Source organism: Peromyscus maniculatus, chromosome 20 (assembly GCF_049852395.1).
Source record: "Peromyscus maniculatus bairdii isolate BWxNUB_F1_BW_parent chromosome 20, HU_Pman_BW_mat_3.1, whole genome shotgun sequence".
NCBI classification, from domain to species: domain Eukaryota; kingdom Metazoa; phylum Chordata; class Mammalia; order Rodentia; family Cricetidae; genus Peromyscus; species Peromyscus maniculatus.
The window spans coordinates 63,716,773-63,733,356 of record NC_134871.1 but is presented as its reverse complement, the minus strand read 5'-3'; the positions used below and the strand labels follow the sequence as shown (position 1 = coordinate 63,733,356).

The following is a 16,584-nucleotide window of genomic DNA, read 5'->3' as shown; positions in this document are numbered from 1 at the left end:
ATTTGTATGTTAATAAATAAAGTTGCCTGGAGATCAGAGGTCATGGTGAGCCATTAAGCAGAAGTCAGGTGGTGGTAGCCCACACCCTTAATTCCCATCACGTGGCAGGCAAGAATCTCTGTGTGGTCAAGGACACAGCCAAGCATGGTGACACAAACCTTTAATCCCAGTACCAACCATAGAGACCTGGAGGTCTATATAGACAGGCAGTGACACGGAAGTCATGTGGTTGGGTTTAGAGCCAATGAGAAGGCAGAACAGAAAGGCAATAAAAAGACAAGTCAGACAGGAAGAAACTCTCTCTTAGGGGAAGCTACTCCTGGTGGTAAGCTAAAGCTAGGTGGCCATTGCTCTGATCACTTTGGCTTTAACTCTGTATTTGGCTCTGTGTTTCTTATTTACTAAGACTGTTTAGAATTTTGTCTACAGATCATGGTCTAAGTTTTAATTAGGTATAATTTAGTTGAATCAAAACCTCTGTACTGAAGTACAGACTTCCTGTGAGCACTGCCAATAGTATAATTCACACGTTTAAACTTTATTAAAACATTCTCATTGAGAATTGTCTATACGCTGTTCTCTACACCCAGAATAAAGACACAGGCACCAAATTAAACTGAGTGTAATTTGCTATTAGAAATAAAACTTAAGCAAAAACACAAGGCCCCAAACAAGTCTAAAGATGTCAGGAATCCAACACGAAAGAAGGTAATTGGATGGTGTGCTTCTGGTAAAATAGCTTTTGTTGAAGTTTGCTTCTAAAATTTGTCCCTGAGTCTCATCCCAAATATCTACATCCTATACATAACTTAGACATAGTGTTGACTATACAGTATTTCATTTGCCTATTTATTTCTCTTTGATCCTTAGATTTCTTGATGAGGGAGACAATATCTTATTGATAACTGTATTTAGCCCATGACACAACATAGGTTCTCAAATAATAGGTATCTTTTAGTATTAATTTGCTCAAACCAATGCAGACATATGTAATACACATTGTATACAAATATATATGCATATACATATCTGTGTATACACACACTATATATATCATATCATATCATATCATATCATATCATATCCTGACATTTCCAAATAAGATAGTTTAATATATTTAATGATGGGGTTTCCTATAGAGGTCATTATTCTACCAGAAATTCATATGAGCATTTATTTGCTTTACTTTCTTAAAGAGAAAAATAGTCAATAGTCTGAAAGTGTAAGACCAGAAATTGCTTTGAGGGGAGTGTCTCTTTGAGGGGAAACTCTGCGGGTTCTGAGCATGGAGTGTGGCCCTCTGGAATGCATGTGGCTGCCAGGAAAGAAAGCAGTGTGTGGCTTCTAGGTTTATGAGGTCACTCCTTGACATCTGAGCTAAAAGTGATGAGTGCTTGAAGATGGGCTCTGGAAGACAGAGATGGGTGTCTTCTACCAGTTAGTGCGCAGGGGGATGGATGAGGCATCCTTCCCAGCAGTGGACATGCACTGTTTGCCAGGACTTTCAGATGAAACGGCACATGGCAAGGAGATGATGGGGTGTGGCCTCTCAGATCGGTATGTTCCTGCTGTAGCTTGGAGAAAGGGTCCTTTAGACCAGTTTCCAGAGAATTTAGCCAGTTAAGCTGTGAGCAGAACACTGAACTGTTAGCTGAGAAGAGCATATAAAGACCAGGGACATTTATTTACTGCAGTAAAAGGCCTGAAGGTATGCTTGTGACCAATACTATAAAGCTGTCTTCTGGGAGACAGGTACGTGTGTGTGTGTGTGTGTGTGTGTGTGTGTGTGTGTGTGTGTTTGGTTTCTGAAAGGGGGAGCATACAGTAAGCACGTGGCTTACTGCAAGTGATTAAGGCTTATTTCAAGTGAAAAAGGAAAGAGTAATTTTCAAAAGTAGCTTTGTGAGGAAAGTTTTAGAGCCAGTCATGTTTAGAGCCAGTGGGATGTCTCAGTGGGTAAAGGTGTGTTTGCCATGCAAGTGTGCCCACCTGAGTTTGGTCCCCAGAAACCATTCGAGATGCTGAGGTTGTTCTCTGACCACACATGAGTCCAGTGGCTTGTGTGACCATACACACACCGTGTAAACACAACAATAATAAATTAATTTGAAAGAATTTTAAGTCTAACTGTGGGCCTTAAAAAGTTCAATTACTTGAAATTTTTTCTTTTTTTATTCCCACCCCGCCTCCTCTTCTTTCCCCAAACAAACAGCACTTTGGGAGGAAGTCTTCTGGGAATCCTAATTCTCTGGACAGAACGGAGGGAGGACAAGCACTCCTCAGTGCATTGGACTTTGTGAGAAAATTCATAATTAAGGAGGAAGCAATGAATCTATGAAAAAATTATATAAAGAATAAAACACTCAAACTTTCCTCAGAGAAGGAAAACATCAGACTTGACATTAACCATTCTGTGGATGGAATTCCTAAGGGAAGGAGGGAGAGGAAGCAGGAGGTGGGGGAGCGGCCGGGAGGCTGATGGAACACAGCTGCGCTGCGTCCCCATGCACTTCCCCAAGAAAGAGTTCTGGGCGCTAAGACCAACCCATTTTATGGCTTCGCTGCCATGGCTACGTGTCCGAAGCCTGGGCAAACCAAGATGGTCATACCCAGAGTTGGGCATTCTGTCTCTCTGTCTCATTTTTACTTCCTCCTGAGTCTACCCTACCCAATGAGATAAGAGGGGGACATTTTTAGTAGCAAAGGTTCCAAATACTGTCAGAAAGAATCAAGTGCTTCACAGAGAGTGTTCCTCTAAAGGACACATGGAGGATGCCAGATTCGGTGAGTAGAGCTGGGCAAAACGTTCGCAATGAATCAACAGACCACTATATATTTTCGAAGTCCATCGCTACATTCAGATTCCAACACTGCCCACCATCTTTGTCCACGTTCGTTTACAAGTATTTCATATGCAAAAGACGGATGCTATGATTAACTATTTATTGTATCTCAATTCGCTTGCAAAGTGCTGTTCACACATTGTAATTATTACATGACTCGCTGGTCCGTTTCTTTGAAAGTAATAAATGAGTTATTTTGTGTTTATTTCCGAATGGTCCTGCCTCCATTGCTATGAGTCTTTATGAAGTTATTCAAGCCCTTCATGCCCTAACTGGAGTAATACTGACTTATTCATAGAATTGCTTTTATCTGAAAATATCTGCATTTTGCCAACTTAAAATTAAAAAAAAAAAAACAACTAGTCATAGTTTACATGCAATAAAATTCAACACTTTAAAAATCAACATTTTAGTAAGTGTTGACAAATGTAAATTATGTAATCACTCTCTCAATTGAGAGCATTCTTGTCACTGTATAACATTCTCTACTCATTTTGTGATTCATGCCTTCCTGGCCTCAGGTGATCAGTCACCTGCTTGTTTCTGCCCTTAACATGTTATCCAAGTGAAAACACACAGAATGTACTATTTAGGCAGCATCATGCTTTGGAGACTTGTCTTTGTTATTACTCATGTTGGTAATTTAGTTCCACTCTCGTTGAGTATTGCCTTGTATGGAATAGCTTAATGAGCCCATCTTCATTTGGGGTGCCATAGGTAAAGTCACCATGCACACTGCTGTGCCCTTTGTGTGTGGAAAGCTTTTCATTTTTCTTTGAAAAACAGCTAGCAGTTGAATTGCTGGGCCATAGGATAGGTGAGTATTAGTGGTAGGCTAGCCAGTTGGTCCATTTTCCAAGGTAGCCATTCTACTTTGTGTCTTCACAATTGGTATTTTATTTTAGCCATTCAGGTGGCATGAGATGTATCTTGTTTAGGAAATTTTCATTCTCTTAGTAGTTAAGGATATTACTAATCTTATTATATGCTTATCTGTGATTCAAGTATCTTGAGGAAAAAAAAAACTGTTTAGAACTTTTATCCACTAAGTTGTTTATCTTCCTGTTATTGATGTTCAAGATTCTGTATGCATTTACATTTTATCTTTTCTCTGGTATGCATTTTGAAGATGTTTTCTTTCAGTCAGGGAATGTGATTCATTTCAATGCTACGCTACACACTGACATGGGTGGGGACCTGGACCTCTCACACATTACTGGTGGGGATGCAGCCATTTGGGAAACAGATTGGCAATCTCTCTCAACATGGAATGTGCACTTTGTACAAGATGCAGTAACGAAGTTCCTAATTATTTATCAGAGAGAAGAAGTGAAAACGCACATGAAGAAGTTATGCACTGTTTGTAGCCTTGAAAAATGGTGAAAGTCTTAGCTGTAGTAGAATTCAATTAATCTGTTTTCCTTGTGTGTCCCCTGTGGATTTTTGTATACAGTTAAAAACCTTTGTCTAACCTAAGGACAAAAGATTTTCTCCTGCATTAAACTTGGAATTTTAATGGTATTGCTTTTACAGGTAAGTCTACAACTGGCTTTTAGCTAATTTCAAAGTATGTTGTGATGTAAAGGCCAGAGTTTCTCTTCCTCTCCACTCCTCCAGCCCCATCCTGTTCATGCAGGATGTACACACTATCTACAGTTTCAGTACAGTTTTGTAATTTGTTGAACCAACTATCCTTGTCGCCGAATTAGCTTGAAACATTTAAACTCAATTTGTCTCACATTTGTGGATCTATTTCCAATATCTCTATTTTGTATGACCCATAAATCTTTCCTTCTTTGGACACTTTACTGTATTGTCTAAATTACCATTTTTCTTTCTAGTAAGTGTAGAATCAGAAAGGTTACATTGTCAGACCTTGTTTTCTTTCTTTTTTAAAAATTGTTTGGGTTATTTTATGTTCTTCACATTTTCTATGTATTTTCTATAATATCAAATATGGTGTAACTACATAATAATAAATTTCTAGGCGTTTGGTTGGAGTTGAATTAAATAAATCTGTAGACTAAAATAGAGATAACTGACAGACACCATGAGACTACGGAATCTTTCAGCCCATGTACATGTCTAATGCTTCAAGTACTCGGTTCTTCTAGAATTTGATTCAGCAATGTTCAACCACTTATAAGCAAGTTTTGCATATATTTCAATGCATTTCCTACCAATGATATTCCATATAGTATTTTAAATTTTGCTAGCACATAAAAATAAAATCCCTTGCATATACTTTATATTTTATTCACTGGCAAAATTCTCTAGTTATTTCTAGAAGCTTTTGTGAAATCTTTTAAGATTAGATGTTTTACACTAGTGTGAATAATCTTATGAATAAAGTAGTTTCATTTCAACCTTTTTAAAAGAAACCATTGCGTGAGTGTGATGTTGTAGGTAAATGGCAGCCAGCCTTTCTCGAGTTGAGGAACACCTTGACATTGCTTACTTTCTGTGTGATAGGATTTTATTTAGCCTTTAAAATTTATTTTTTGAGGCAGGGTCTCACTGTATAGGCCTGGCTGGCCTGGAACTCCCTACATAGATCAGACTGGCCCTGAACTCACAGATTCACCTACCTCTCTTTTACACAAGTGCTAAGATTAAAGGCATGTGCCACAATTCTCAGCAATTATTTCATTTTTTATTCAGTGTTTTCCATTAATATTTAAAAATTATGTTTTCCTAAATAACATGGTGAGAAATGTTTGTTATTTATTTTTAAAGCTTTTCTGTTTTACTTTGTAAATGTACGCATGTGTGTGGATACCAATGGGGGTCAGAAGAGGGTTTGGGGTTCCCTGGAGCTGGAATTACAGGTAGTTGTGAGCCCTCGACACAGGCGATGGGAACAGAACTCAGGTCTTCTGCAAGAGCAGTAAGCACTCTTAACTGGTGAGCTGTCAATCTAGCCATGTAATTGGTTTTTAAAGAACTCCACAATCACATTACTACACTCCTAAAAATGCTTATAATAATTTCTAATACTAGTTTATTATGATTTTTTATCATGAAAGAATTATGAATTTGCCAGATTTTTCTATATCTGTTGAGAATATCATATGTGATACATTTTCCTCATAAATATGGTACTATGCTTATTTATTATCCAATGAGATAGGACCTGGTGCCTTTGGGATGAATCTCAATTAATAATGGTATTTTATCTCTCAATACTTATTTTTGGTTTCTCTCTGATAAGCCTTTCTTAGTAATTTAGTGTTTAAGGTAACAGCGAATGATAATTGATGGGATGAATCTCAATTAAGAATGGTATATTATCTTTCAATACTTATTTTTGGTTTCTATCTGATAAGCCTTTCTTAATTTCATGTTTAAGGCAACAGGGAAGGATATTGATGAGGAGGACATTTACTACCACGGCTGCGTCATTGGTGAAAGTGCAGATGTGTGATCTTCTGGGGCAGTGTCTAGGGATTCATATTGCACATTCGCACAGTCATGGTCATGTTGGGAGTTGCCGGCCCCCTTTATGTTTGGTGTGGCTGGACCAAGAGACAAGGTGTATGCAGATTTCTACAGAAATTATGATTCTGTGAGAGATTTTCAAGAGATGAGGAAGGCCTGTATTGTTCAGAGTACAAAGCTCTCTCAGAATGTAAAGAATTTCTTCGGATTGAGCCCCATAGAGGAATGTCATTGCCCTATGTTCCTGAACTATGAAACATAAACATGTGGGCTAAGGGGTAGTTTCTCTGAATAAATAAACAATTAACAATTTTTAAAAAGGACTTTTTGTTTAAGTTCACAGCGTCTATTCATTGGCATCTTTCTTCCCTTTTGGTTTTGGTTTTTTGGTATTTGGCCTCACAGAGAGCAGGGAGGGATTTCCTCCTCTTACAGTTTCTCCAAAGATGACTTGAAAAAGTAAACTCTGCAAAGACCATAGTTTTAGAAGTAAACAGTATAAAGTGAAATGGGAATTTTGTGGTTTATATAAAACTATAAAACACATAATATTTTGTATAAAAGATAAATAGTCACAATGTAAAACTGCAGGTAAGCGTTTAAACCAATAGATTGTTATCTAGATGGCTTTTGTTGTGCATTTTTCAGAAATTAATTCTGAATCAAAACAGCCTGAAACAAGATCTTTTGGCATAAACAATATAAGGACAGTATTTCAAAGTCAAACCCAATATTGCATCAATGATTATGATTAATGGTAAATGGGTGGGAAATGGTGTTGAATTTCTCATCATGTATGGTTGTGGTTAAGGTAATCCTTTTCATTTCTGGCTCTCACATGTATAGAAACAAACTTAAAGACTCTTTTACAGGCCTAGGGAGGTGCCCCAGTTAGTAAAATGCTTGCTAAGCAGGCATGAAGATCTAAGTTTGAATGCTAGGCACCCATGTAAAAAGCAGTACATTGTTTCTGTGGGGCAGAGACTGGCAGATTCTGGGTCTCACAGGTCCACCAGCCTAGCCAGTCAGTGAGCTCCCAGTTCTGTGAGAGACCCTGTATCAAAAATTAGGGAGAATGCACTGTATTTGTGACAGCATGCACAAGACCTATTTAAGTCATACAAAACTCCAGCATGGAGTGGAAGATGGTCCCCAACCAGCTGAGGAGCTGGTAACTCACAGCTGCTGGGAGATGGAGAGGCAATTTTCTTTAAGGGTGTGGCCTCTAGTAAGTCAAGCATGCTCTGATGGAAGGCCATATCACACAGTATATGAGCAGCACAACTAAACCTGATGGTTTAAAAAGAAATAAAAGAGGACACAGAACTGGGTGGATAGTGGAGGGGGGCTGGGCTGGGGAAGAAAGTGGGGAGAAGAATGAATCTGATCAAAATATATTGTATGATGTTATCAAAGAACTAATAAAAATGAGAAAAGAAAAGACAGCCTTTTTTAAGTTGGAGAAGAAAAAAGAAATAGGTGGCGAGTGATTAAGCAAAGACATTATTGATTTCTGGCCTCCATCTGCACAAAAACTCATATGAGCACCCACGTGCACATGAGCATACGCCCATGAAAACATGTACACATACCACACACAGTAAAATAAAAAACAAAAGTAATGTTTTGCAATACTTAATTTATAGCTGAGAGCAGTTTATATAGCTACCAAATTCCCAGAATTAAAAGGAAATACGTGATGGCTGTGTTCTATGTATGTGTACCTTCCTGAATTCACTCACACATGCGTATTAGCAGACTTAAAATACAAAATTAAGGTAAGAAGTGTGATTTGTGAACATAGAAGTTATTAAAAAATCACTTTACTCTTCAAAATTAATTGCAAATAAAAACCATATTTTAAAAAGCACACTATTTGTTTCTTAAGGCCACACACAAGGTCCCAAAGACTGTTAAGCAGCCATGACAACAGAGAGGTGCTCCAGAACTACCAGGGAAAAGACGCGGCGGGAGTGGAAGGCATGCCAGCAACCTCGCTCCAAACAAGCGAAGGAAGAGCAGTAATGGGATAAAATCAAACATAGTTTCAAAGGCCAACCAGAACAGAAGAATAAATATTTTAGGAAACAAACAAAATTATTGTGAGTGACGTCACACACCTGTAGAACTGACAAAAATGAGTCAGAATAATATAACTTTAAATGGTATAATGATGAAATCAAACAGAGGTGTTTATATGTAATCACAAGTCATAAGCTATAACTGACTTAGAATATTTGTATTAGAACACAGTGAAGTTAAAGAGACGGCAGGTAGTTAGGGATCTGGAGAGATGGCTCAATGGTTAAAAACACTGGCTGCTCTGTCAGGCACCTGGGTTTGATTTTCAGCACCCATATGGCAGGTCTCAACCATCCATAACCCCAGTTCCAGGGCTCTCTAGCCATCTCCTGGCCTCTGCAGGAAAAATTTTAAAAATTTAAATAAATGGTAGCTACAAATCAACTTCATCTTTGCTCCTTCAATCATCATTAGCTGAAAGACTATATCCTTTCATCTTGCTCTGTATAATGTTAAACAAATCCAAGGAATCTTAGCAGTTCAATTATTAGCATTCATTTTTTTTTTCTGAAAAAGAGCTTCAATAGAATTCTTACATCCCAAACATTAAAAACTATCAACTATTGTGATCAAATTTCCACCATTGGTTCAACATTGGAAATTTTTCTATGTTCAAATCAAAATGATTGAAAATGAAAATGCATGAACTAAAATTGGACCACCAACCACACCCTCAAATTCAATGAGAAAATTCTAGAAGGAAATGCATTAAACTAAAAGGTGTGGTATAATTTCAAGCTTTTAAAATTATCTTTGCAATTAATGTGCCACCTACACAGTTTTTAAATTTTATAATGAAATGTAGGAGACCACTCATTATCATCAAACTCATAATGTCTTTCTTAAATCCGATAAACTTCATCTAGTTAAAAGAGAGACCAGTTTTTGTTGTTGTTGTTGTTTAAATCTATGTTGCTTGCTTTTCCTACTGGATTAATTTGTGAAGGATTTGGGTAAAATACATCTAAGGGCTCATCAATAAAAATCACCATCTCTTAGAAAAACTATTTCTTGCCTAGCCTGAATTGTAACCCATGGTACCAGTAGCCATAACGCCCAGGAGGTCTCAAAAAGAAGTCTGAACCAGGCACATTGCACTGTCAGTCACTGAGAAGCAGAGTCCAGAAACAAATCAAGGCTTTGGTCAAAGGTATGCATATTTGTATTTTGCTGGAATTTTTATCTATGAAGCTCGTTTTGGGGAGCAGTCTACATACTCACTGGTCCCTTTGAGCCTGGGGTCTGTTTCTTGTCTCTTGTCCCTGCTGAGCTGGTGTTTCTCCATGGGACCAACTGCACTTTGAATTCTTTATTTATTTTTCCTGCCCCAGGGCCCTGTCTGAGGCATCCTGAGATACTGTTACAAAGCTCTTCTGTGTGGACTATCTGGCAGTGCCTCTTATATTTCTGGCAGTAAGCAGACAAGTGATTTGGTGGACAGCAGAAATTCAAATGTGTGGTTTTATGGGACAGACACTGTTGCGTCTCCTCTTCATCCTTGCATGTCCATGGTGCACACAGCTGCCTTTGTTCTCCAGGGTCTCTGATCACTCCGGGGATCTATGGCCCTTTCATTTCATATTGACTCAAAGTGATGGGCAGGAGAAATACTTCAGGCCAGGAAATGGTGATATATCCTGGACCACATCATTTCATCATTTTGTCTGTGCATATTCCATATTCCAAATCTATGTTGGGCTCCTGTTCCACTCACAGTACAGTAATTGAATGTGTTGTCTCTATAATTACTTACACACTTAAAAATCTGGATTTGAATCTTCATTTGAAGTTCAGGCAACTTCATGGGTAGAATTTAAGGGTCTATCGTAACAAGTTGAGAAAGAAGGTAGGGTGGGGACAGTTCTATTTGAAGCCCCAGAAGGTTCTACAGTTTATAGTTTCCATTAAATTATGCTATGGCAGGAGCAGTTAATTCTTCTGTACCTGGGAGAAAAATGCTATAGCTTTTCTGGTCCTCTAGAACATTCCTTTTTCCTTTCATAGATTCACTTGCTCAAGGTTACATTCCTCATATAGGACAGAGGTTTGCACAAAGGTCTCAGTGGCTTCCCATAGCCCACTAGGTAACTGCTTACGAATCATGACTTAGGGATCCCAGGAAGACTGATCTGCTTTATTCTGACATCATTAGAGGAACTTCATTGAGTTACAGCAGCACAGTCCCTATGGGAAGAATAGCATATTCCATTTAACCAGTCAACACATTTACATTATTAAATTGATATTTTAGCTGACAATAATCTAAAATAAGTGGGGCACAAACAAAAAAATTTAGACAGAGAAGGAGTGAGGTTGGGGGATTTGTATAAACCAGATTTTGTCTCCTCCAACCCCAGCTGGAGCTGAGGACCGAACCCAGGGCCTTGTGCTTGCTAGGCAAGCACTCTACCACTGAGCTAAATCTCCAACCCAGTGTAAAACAGATTTTACATGAAACTCTACATGACCCAGAGAGTGTGGGTATGTTTGATCCTTTTCATTAAAGGGGGATATCTAATTAATGAATTAATAGAGTTGACTTTTTCTAGCATGTTGAACTCAATTTAGTGTTGTATTTAAAGTTTGATTAAATGATCCCCCTGGCCTTTGCCTCTGTCACCTGTCTTTGTCTCCTTGGGTTTCCATCTCTAGTGCAGTTTATCATTATGTCCTGGTGATGTTAAACCAGAAAAGAGTTTGAGCACAGAACAAAGCAAATGTCTTTGGATGTAAACATTTCCACATAAAGAACTAGAGGATTTCATGATTTAAGTTCAAGTTAGATGTAAGCTGCAAAATAAAATAGACTAACCCGAATGTATAACATTGGTGTTTATATAACTCAGCTCTGAAGTTTAATGTACACACATGCATGCAGCCAGGTCTTAGATGAGCAAAGCCTTCATGTTGCTTTGTTTCTGGAAAATGACTCCCTCTAGTCTGCATACCCTGAGGGTCTGAAAATAAAAGGAAGATAACACAAAGTTGACTATCACCTTGGATATTTTCACAGGCTTACAGAAAGACCTCTCTCTACTGTTGGCCCTTGAAACCAGAGAGGACTTCTCCTCTAAAACATATCCAAATCAATTGTGCAGTTGTCTTGCTTTGACCATCCAGTGAAGATGTGCACAGAGTTGTACAACAAGCCCAAGGCAGCATCAGCCTAATACAAAAAGATATGCAAAAACTGATGTCTCTAAAGCCAGGTAATGGTGCTGGGAGTGCTGATGCAAGTCTGTAAGCCTGAATCTGAGGACACTGAGGCAAGGGGATTCCAAGTTCAAGGTCAACCTGTGCTATATAGCAATACCCTGTGCCAAAAAGGCATAGATAGATAGATAGATAGATAGATAGATAGATAGATAGATAGATGATAGATAGATAGATAGATAGATAGATAGATAGATAGATAGATAGATAGATATAAATGAGACAAATATCCATTGTGCGGATTTTCAGCCCACTAATGTGTCCAAACTTCATGATCTCAAAGAAGGATGTTAGTGTCAAATAATCTGGTATGCTACCACCTTTGCCTGACTTTGAAGAATGCCAGGGCCCAGGCCACACAGGCCTGGGGACCTTTGTATCAGTCTCAGTCTTTATCTGAGATGTGGTACTTGGCAATGGAAGACTTTTACAAAAAGAAAATGCTCAGGTTAACAACCTTCATGGCGGTAGGGAGCAGTCTATAACGGCAGATAGGTGTCAAAGACCAACAATTGACTGGGGGTGAGGGGGATGGGCAAGAACAAACAGGCAGGGTGGGACAATCACGGAGGTCAGTCTGTCCACTGTGGGTGGAGGCAGAAGTGAAACAAAGGAATAAAACAGAATCTATCGTCTAAAACCGGCAAGAAAACTACCCCATCCATCCCAGCACCTCTTCCTGTTTAAGCAATAAACAAAAGCTCCATTAATTGGGGAACAGAATAAGAAGCTATAGAAAAACGTCGATTTTTAAGCAACATCCAACTTCATATTCTACAACAGCATTTTAATTCTACAGAGCCCATGCTTCATGGTTTGTCATCCAGTCACTGTAAAACTCTATCTCCCTGCCTTCAGGCAGAAGACTATGACAAATCTGTGAGGAAATTTCCTTCTCCAGCTAAGAAAGATTAAGTTCCTTGTCAAAAGTTAAATGTTCTTCGGTGTATGCTCATCGCTCCCCATCATAGACTCTCTTCCGTTTAGTGAAGTCAGATTTAGAGCCCTAATTTCCCCCTTATTAATTATATCAACTTGATCAGATAATTAGCCTACCAGAACTTCAGTTTCATGGTCTAAAAATAGGGTTGGGTGAAACCAACACAGAGTAGTGTTTTGGTGCTTAAAGGCCGAGTATCTGACGTTCTAACTCATACATAAAACTTGCGTCATTTATCGTTATAAGTGGTGGATATTATTTCGCCACCATCCCCTCCACCGAGATGTGCTGCAAGGGTGGTGGTGGCGGGGTGTTGTGAAACTGTATTAAAATCATGTCCCTGTGCTACAACTCTACACATCCTGCCATTCTGTCCCCTCAACATTTTCCCAGGGACAATGGCATTTTCTGATTGACTAATTCTAACGTAAGCACTATGTGGAATTTTTCTATCATCCTTTGATCCCTGCTAGTCTATTTTTATCAGCTCCTTTACCACCAGTAACTTTAAATGAACTGCAGCAGCCACCTAATGGGTTCTTCACATCAATCATCTCATCGTCCCCTGCTGATATCTGTCCTTCTGCCCATGGCCAATGTTGCCAGTAGAGCTTGGCAAAGCCTCCAGAGGATGCCTAATGAATCATCAAGCTCATCATCTATATCCTTTCTTTTCTGGTTGCCATCAGCCCCGAGAGCCTGCAATCCCAATTCCCAGCATCCTCCTCCAGGCCTTCATCGCTCAGTGAGCACCAGTCACCTCACTAATTCCTTCAATTTTCTTCTCCTTGAGTCTTAGCCTATATTTTCTTTCTGCCAGTGCACCCCATCTCACTAAAGACAACTGAGTTCCTGTTCCTTAAGGTTATATGAAATGCAGGATCTGAATTTTTTTCTTTGTTCTTGGAACCAACTTGATTGACTGCATAAAATAAATCCTCCGAGACTCACATCACTTAAGGCTCCCAGATCCTCTTCAGCATCCCTGTCTTCAGAGAGATGTATGCTTTCCATGGAATGTAGGGAGGGCATCTCTCACACACGTATCTCAACTTTAGAGAAAAGTCGAAGGATGCTTTTATTCACTGCTTTGGAGCAGAAGGATAAGAGGAAGGTGAGAGATGCCTTTCTGTGCCAAGGGCTTCTCAATCGAGGTGATTAATTTTAGATTCTGATTCCCTATCATGCTCCGATCTTCTTATCAAAATACTCCCTTCCACCACTTCCCATTTAGAAGGATTGCTGGCAAACACCTTTGATTATTTTTATCACATTTTCTGTGTTCTTCTTGTGTACTAATATTTCAGTACCCTGCCTAGTTGTAGCTTCTGGTGAAGGGTCCAGGTGTCTTAATCCTGCTGCGTTCTAATTTTGAGAGAGTGGAAATAATCATTGCCAAAGAAATTCCTAATCTTCAAGGCAAAATAAGTCACATGCACAATAACCAAGTGTTTGAGCTTGTGCTGACTCACTGAATAGCGGTTGAAGGGAACAGATGTCTGTTTAGTGGTCATCTGTAGAAGATATTTGGTGATGATGATCATGGGATGCAGCTGCAGGTCCATAGGAGGCAGAAGACACTGTGGTTTGCTGTTGCGGAGTTGGGTAGAGGTAATGGTGTGTTGCCATCTCCAGCTGGAAGAGAGGATTTCAATGTTTCATTATAAACAAAGGATGAATGTTTCAGGAGACAGGTATTTCTGCCCTGATTTAAAGATTGCATAATGCATCTACATATTAAAGCATCATTGGGTGCCTTACTTATATGTATGAGTTTGCATGTCTTTACATATTTAAGAAAAGTAAATTTGATTTAAATTTTAAAGCAATGATGGATTAAAACGTATCTATTAAATTCTGCGGGGTGCTGTCTTGTCACTGTTTTTGAGCTGTCCACCAATCTTCCTAGCCTTTCCTCTCACTGTTTAATTTTATGATCTTACTTTGATATTTCAGTTCTCCACATGCTTTGTGGATAACACCATTACACCTATAAATATAAAGAAACAATACTGTAAAAAATTGGCATGCTGAAACCCACTAATACTGATAAATAATACTAATTCTGATGGGTGAATTCCAGGTTTCATAGCAGGACACAGGGCGAAACAGCGTGGATTAATGACGCACCTCCTCCTTTGGCAGACTTCTTTGCAGAGCACCAGGATTACCCATTTAGAAAATGGACTGATGCCAGTGCTCAGAGCACCACTTCATTCAGCAAACCAGCTGTAACCAGAAATTCAAAATATTTCCTACAACAGCTGTATCTTTGACAACAAAATTAACGCCAGCCAAAATAGTGCGGCTACTTGAAGGGCATAATGATCGGCCCCCGCAGCCTCACGTTAATGGCCATGTTCTAGATACATTAAAGACAGATGTCAACAGCCAACACAAGGCTAAATCAAGCAAAGCAAAACTCATCGTCTGCTCAACTCCGGTGAGGTGTCGTTAGATGTCCCATCTGGTACTGGAAGACAGTAGCAGAACCGGAAGTGCTTCTAACCGGAAGTGCTTCTACCACCCAGCAGCTGATCCTCTCAGAATGCGAAGTACATATTCCCATGGGGGCAGCTACTATCCACTCACACATTGGCACAAGTGAGCGTTCCCAAAGAGCACCATATTTTTATTTTAAGCTCTGTCTTTCTTTGATTGAGGAAATAAGTCCTTTAAGCTGACTTGACTAGAAGTTAGTCTTGAAAGTTTTTTCGTTTCAAACAATGCAATTTTTCTTATAAGATATGAAAGACCTTTGTAGAAAGAGAAGAGGTTGAGTCTGGCTTAAGGCAGCCCTTGAAATGTCTAACATGAACCCACGGGTCTGACACAGCTCAGACACTGGACACCCACACAAGCATTAGACAGCTTCTGAAAGCCAGAGGACCGGAAGCACACATGAGTGACTCAGGCTGCAGAGAGAAGTCACTTAGAGTGCTCACCAGTCTCGGGAAGCTCTACATAATTCCTTCCCTCACTGACATGAGTAAGACAGCACACCAGGAAGGGAAGGATAGAAAATAAATAGTTCTGAGTTTTAATAACTTGGCCGGACAGCGCTTGTTCTTCAAGGAAAGGGTTGTTGACAGAATGAGCAGTTTTTGAGTTATGTTAATCATTCGATCTTCCCCTTAAATCTCTGAAATGCGTTTTCCTGACCCAAAGGCAGAGCATATTATGTTGACATAAATTACTTTTAAAGTCATTCTTATCTAACAGAATTTAGAGTGGTAGTCTGCTGGAGAATTAGCATAAGGAAATGCCTTCATTCTCATTTTTTAATATTAAGAATCAGAGAACTCAAGCTATACATGGTGGGGCATACTTTTAGTCCCAATACTTGGGGAGCAGAAGCAGGCAGATCTCTGAGTTCCAGGCCAGCCTTGTCTACCTAGGAAGTTACTGTAGGCCAGCCAGAATGAAACAGTATAACATTGTCTTAAAAAAAAAAAAGAATTAGAGAAATTAGGCTTTCTCAAACTGTCTGTATGTCTTAGTTAGGGTTTCTATTGCTGTGATGAAACGCCATGACCAAAAAGCAAGTTTTGGAGGAAAGGGTTTGTTAGGCTTACACTTCATCATTACTGTTCATCATTGAAGGAAGTCAGGACAGGAACTCAAAGCTGATGCAGAGGTCATGGAGGGGTGCTGCTTACTGGTTTGCTTCCCCCGGCCCTCTCAGCCCACCTTCTTATAGAACCTATGACCACTGGCCCAGGGATGGCACCACCCACTGTGGGTTGGGTCCTTCCTCAATGATCACTAAATGAGAAAATGTTTTACAGCTGGATCTCATGGAGGCGTTTCCTCAGCTGAGGCTCCTTCTTCTCTGATGACTCTCCCTTGTGTCAAGTTGACACAGAACACAGTTCTGTGTATATGTGTATATGCTTTTATGCTGGCTGCCATAGCAAAGAACAGTATATCTTCATCATTTTGCTTAAAGTTTTTTTTGTGTGTGTTTTGTTAATTTTTATTTTATTTTTACTTTTATTCTTCTTTCATATATTACATATATACATATATCCTGACTTCATTTTCCCCTCCTCCTCCTCCCCCCAATCT

The 16,584-nt window shown here is 39.3% G+C and overlaps 1 long non-coding RNA gene across 2 annotated transcripts; it reads right to left on the bottom strand.

Moving 5' to 3' along the window:
* Positions 1 to 581: 581 nt before the first annotated feature.
* Positions 582 to 14,991, bottom strand: LOC121824433 (uncharacterized). Of its 2 annotated transcripts, XR_006066334.2 has the most exons (4): positions 14,647 to 14,991; positions 13,468 to 14,151; positions 11,176 to 11,320; positions 582 to 10,547 (listed from the first exon to the last, which is right to left on the bottom strand). It is a non-coding gene; the product is annotated as an uncharacterized LOC121824433 (long non-coding RNA). The 2 variants fall into 2 exon arrangements; XR_013046563.1 differs by having other exon boundaries at positions 13,989 to 14,942.
* Between the last annotated feature and the right edge of the window lie 1,593 nt (positions 14,992 to 16,584).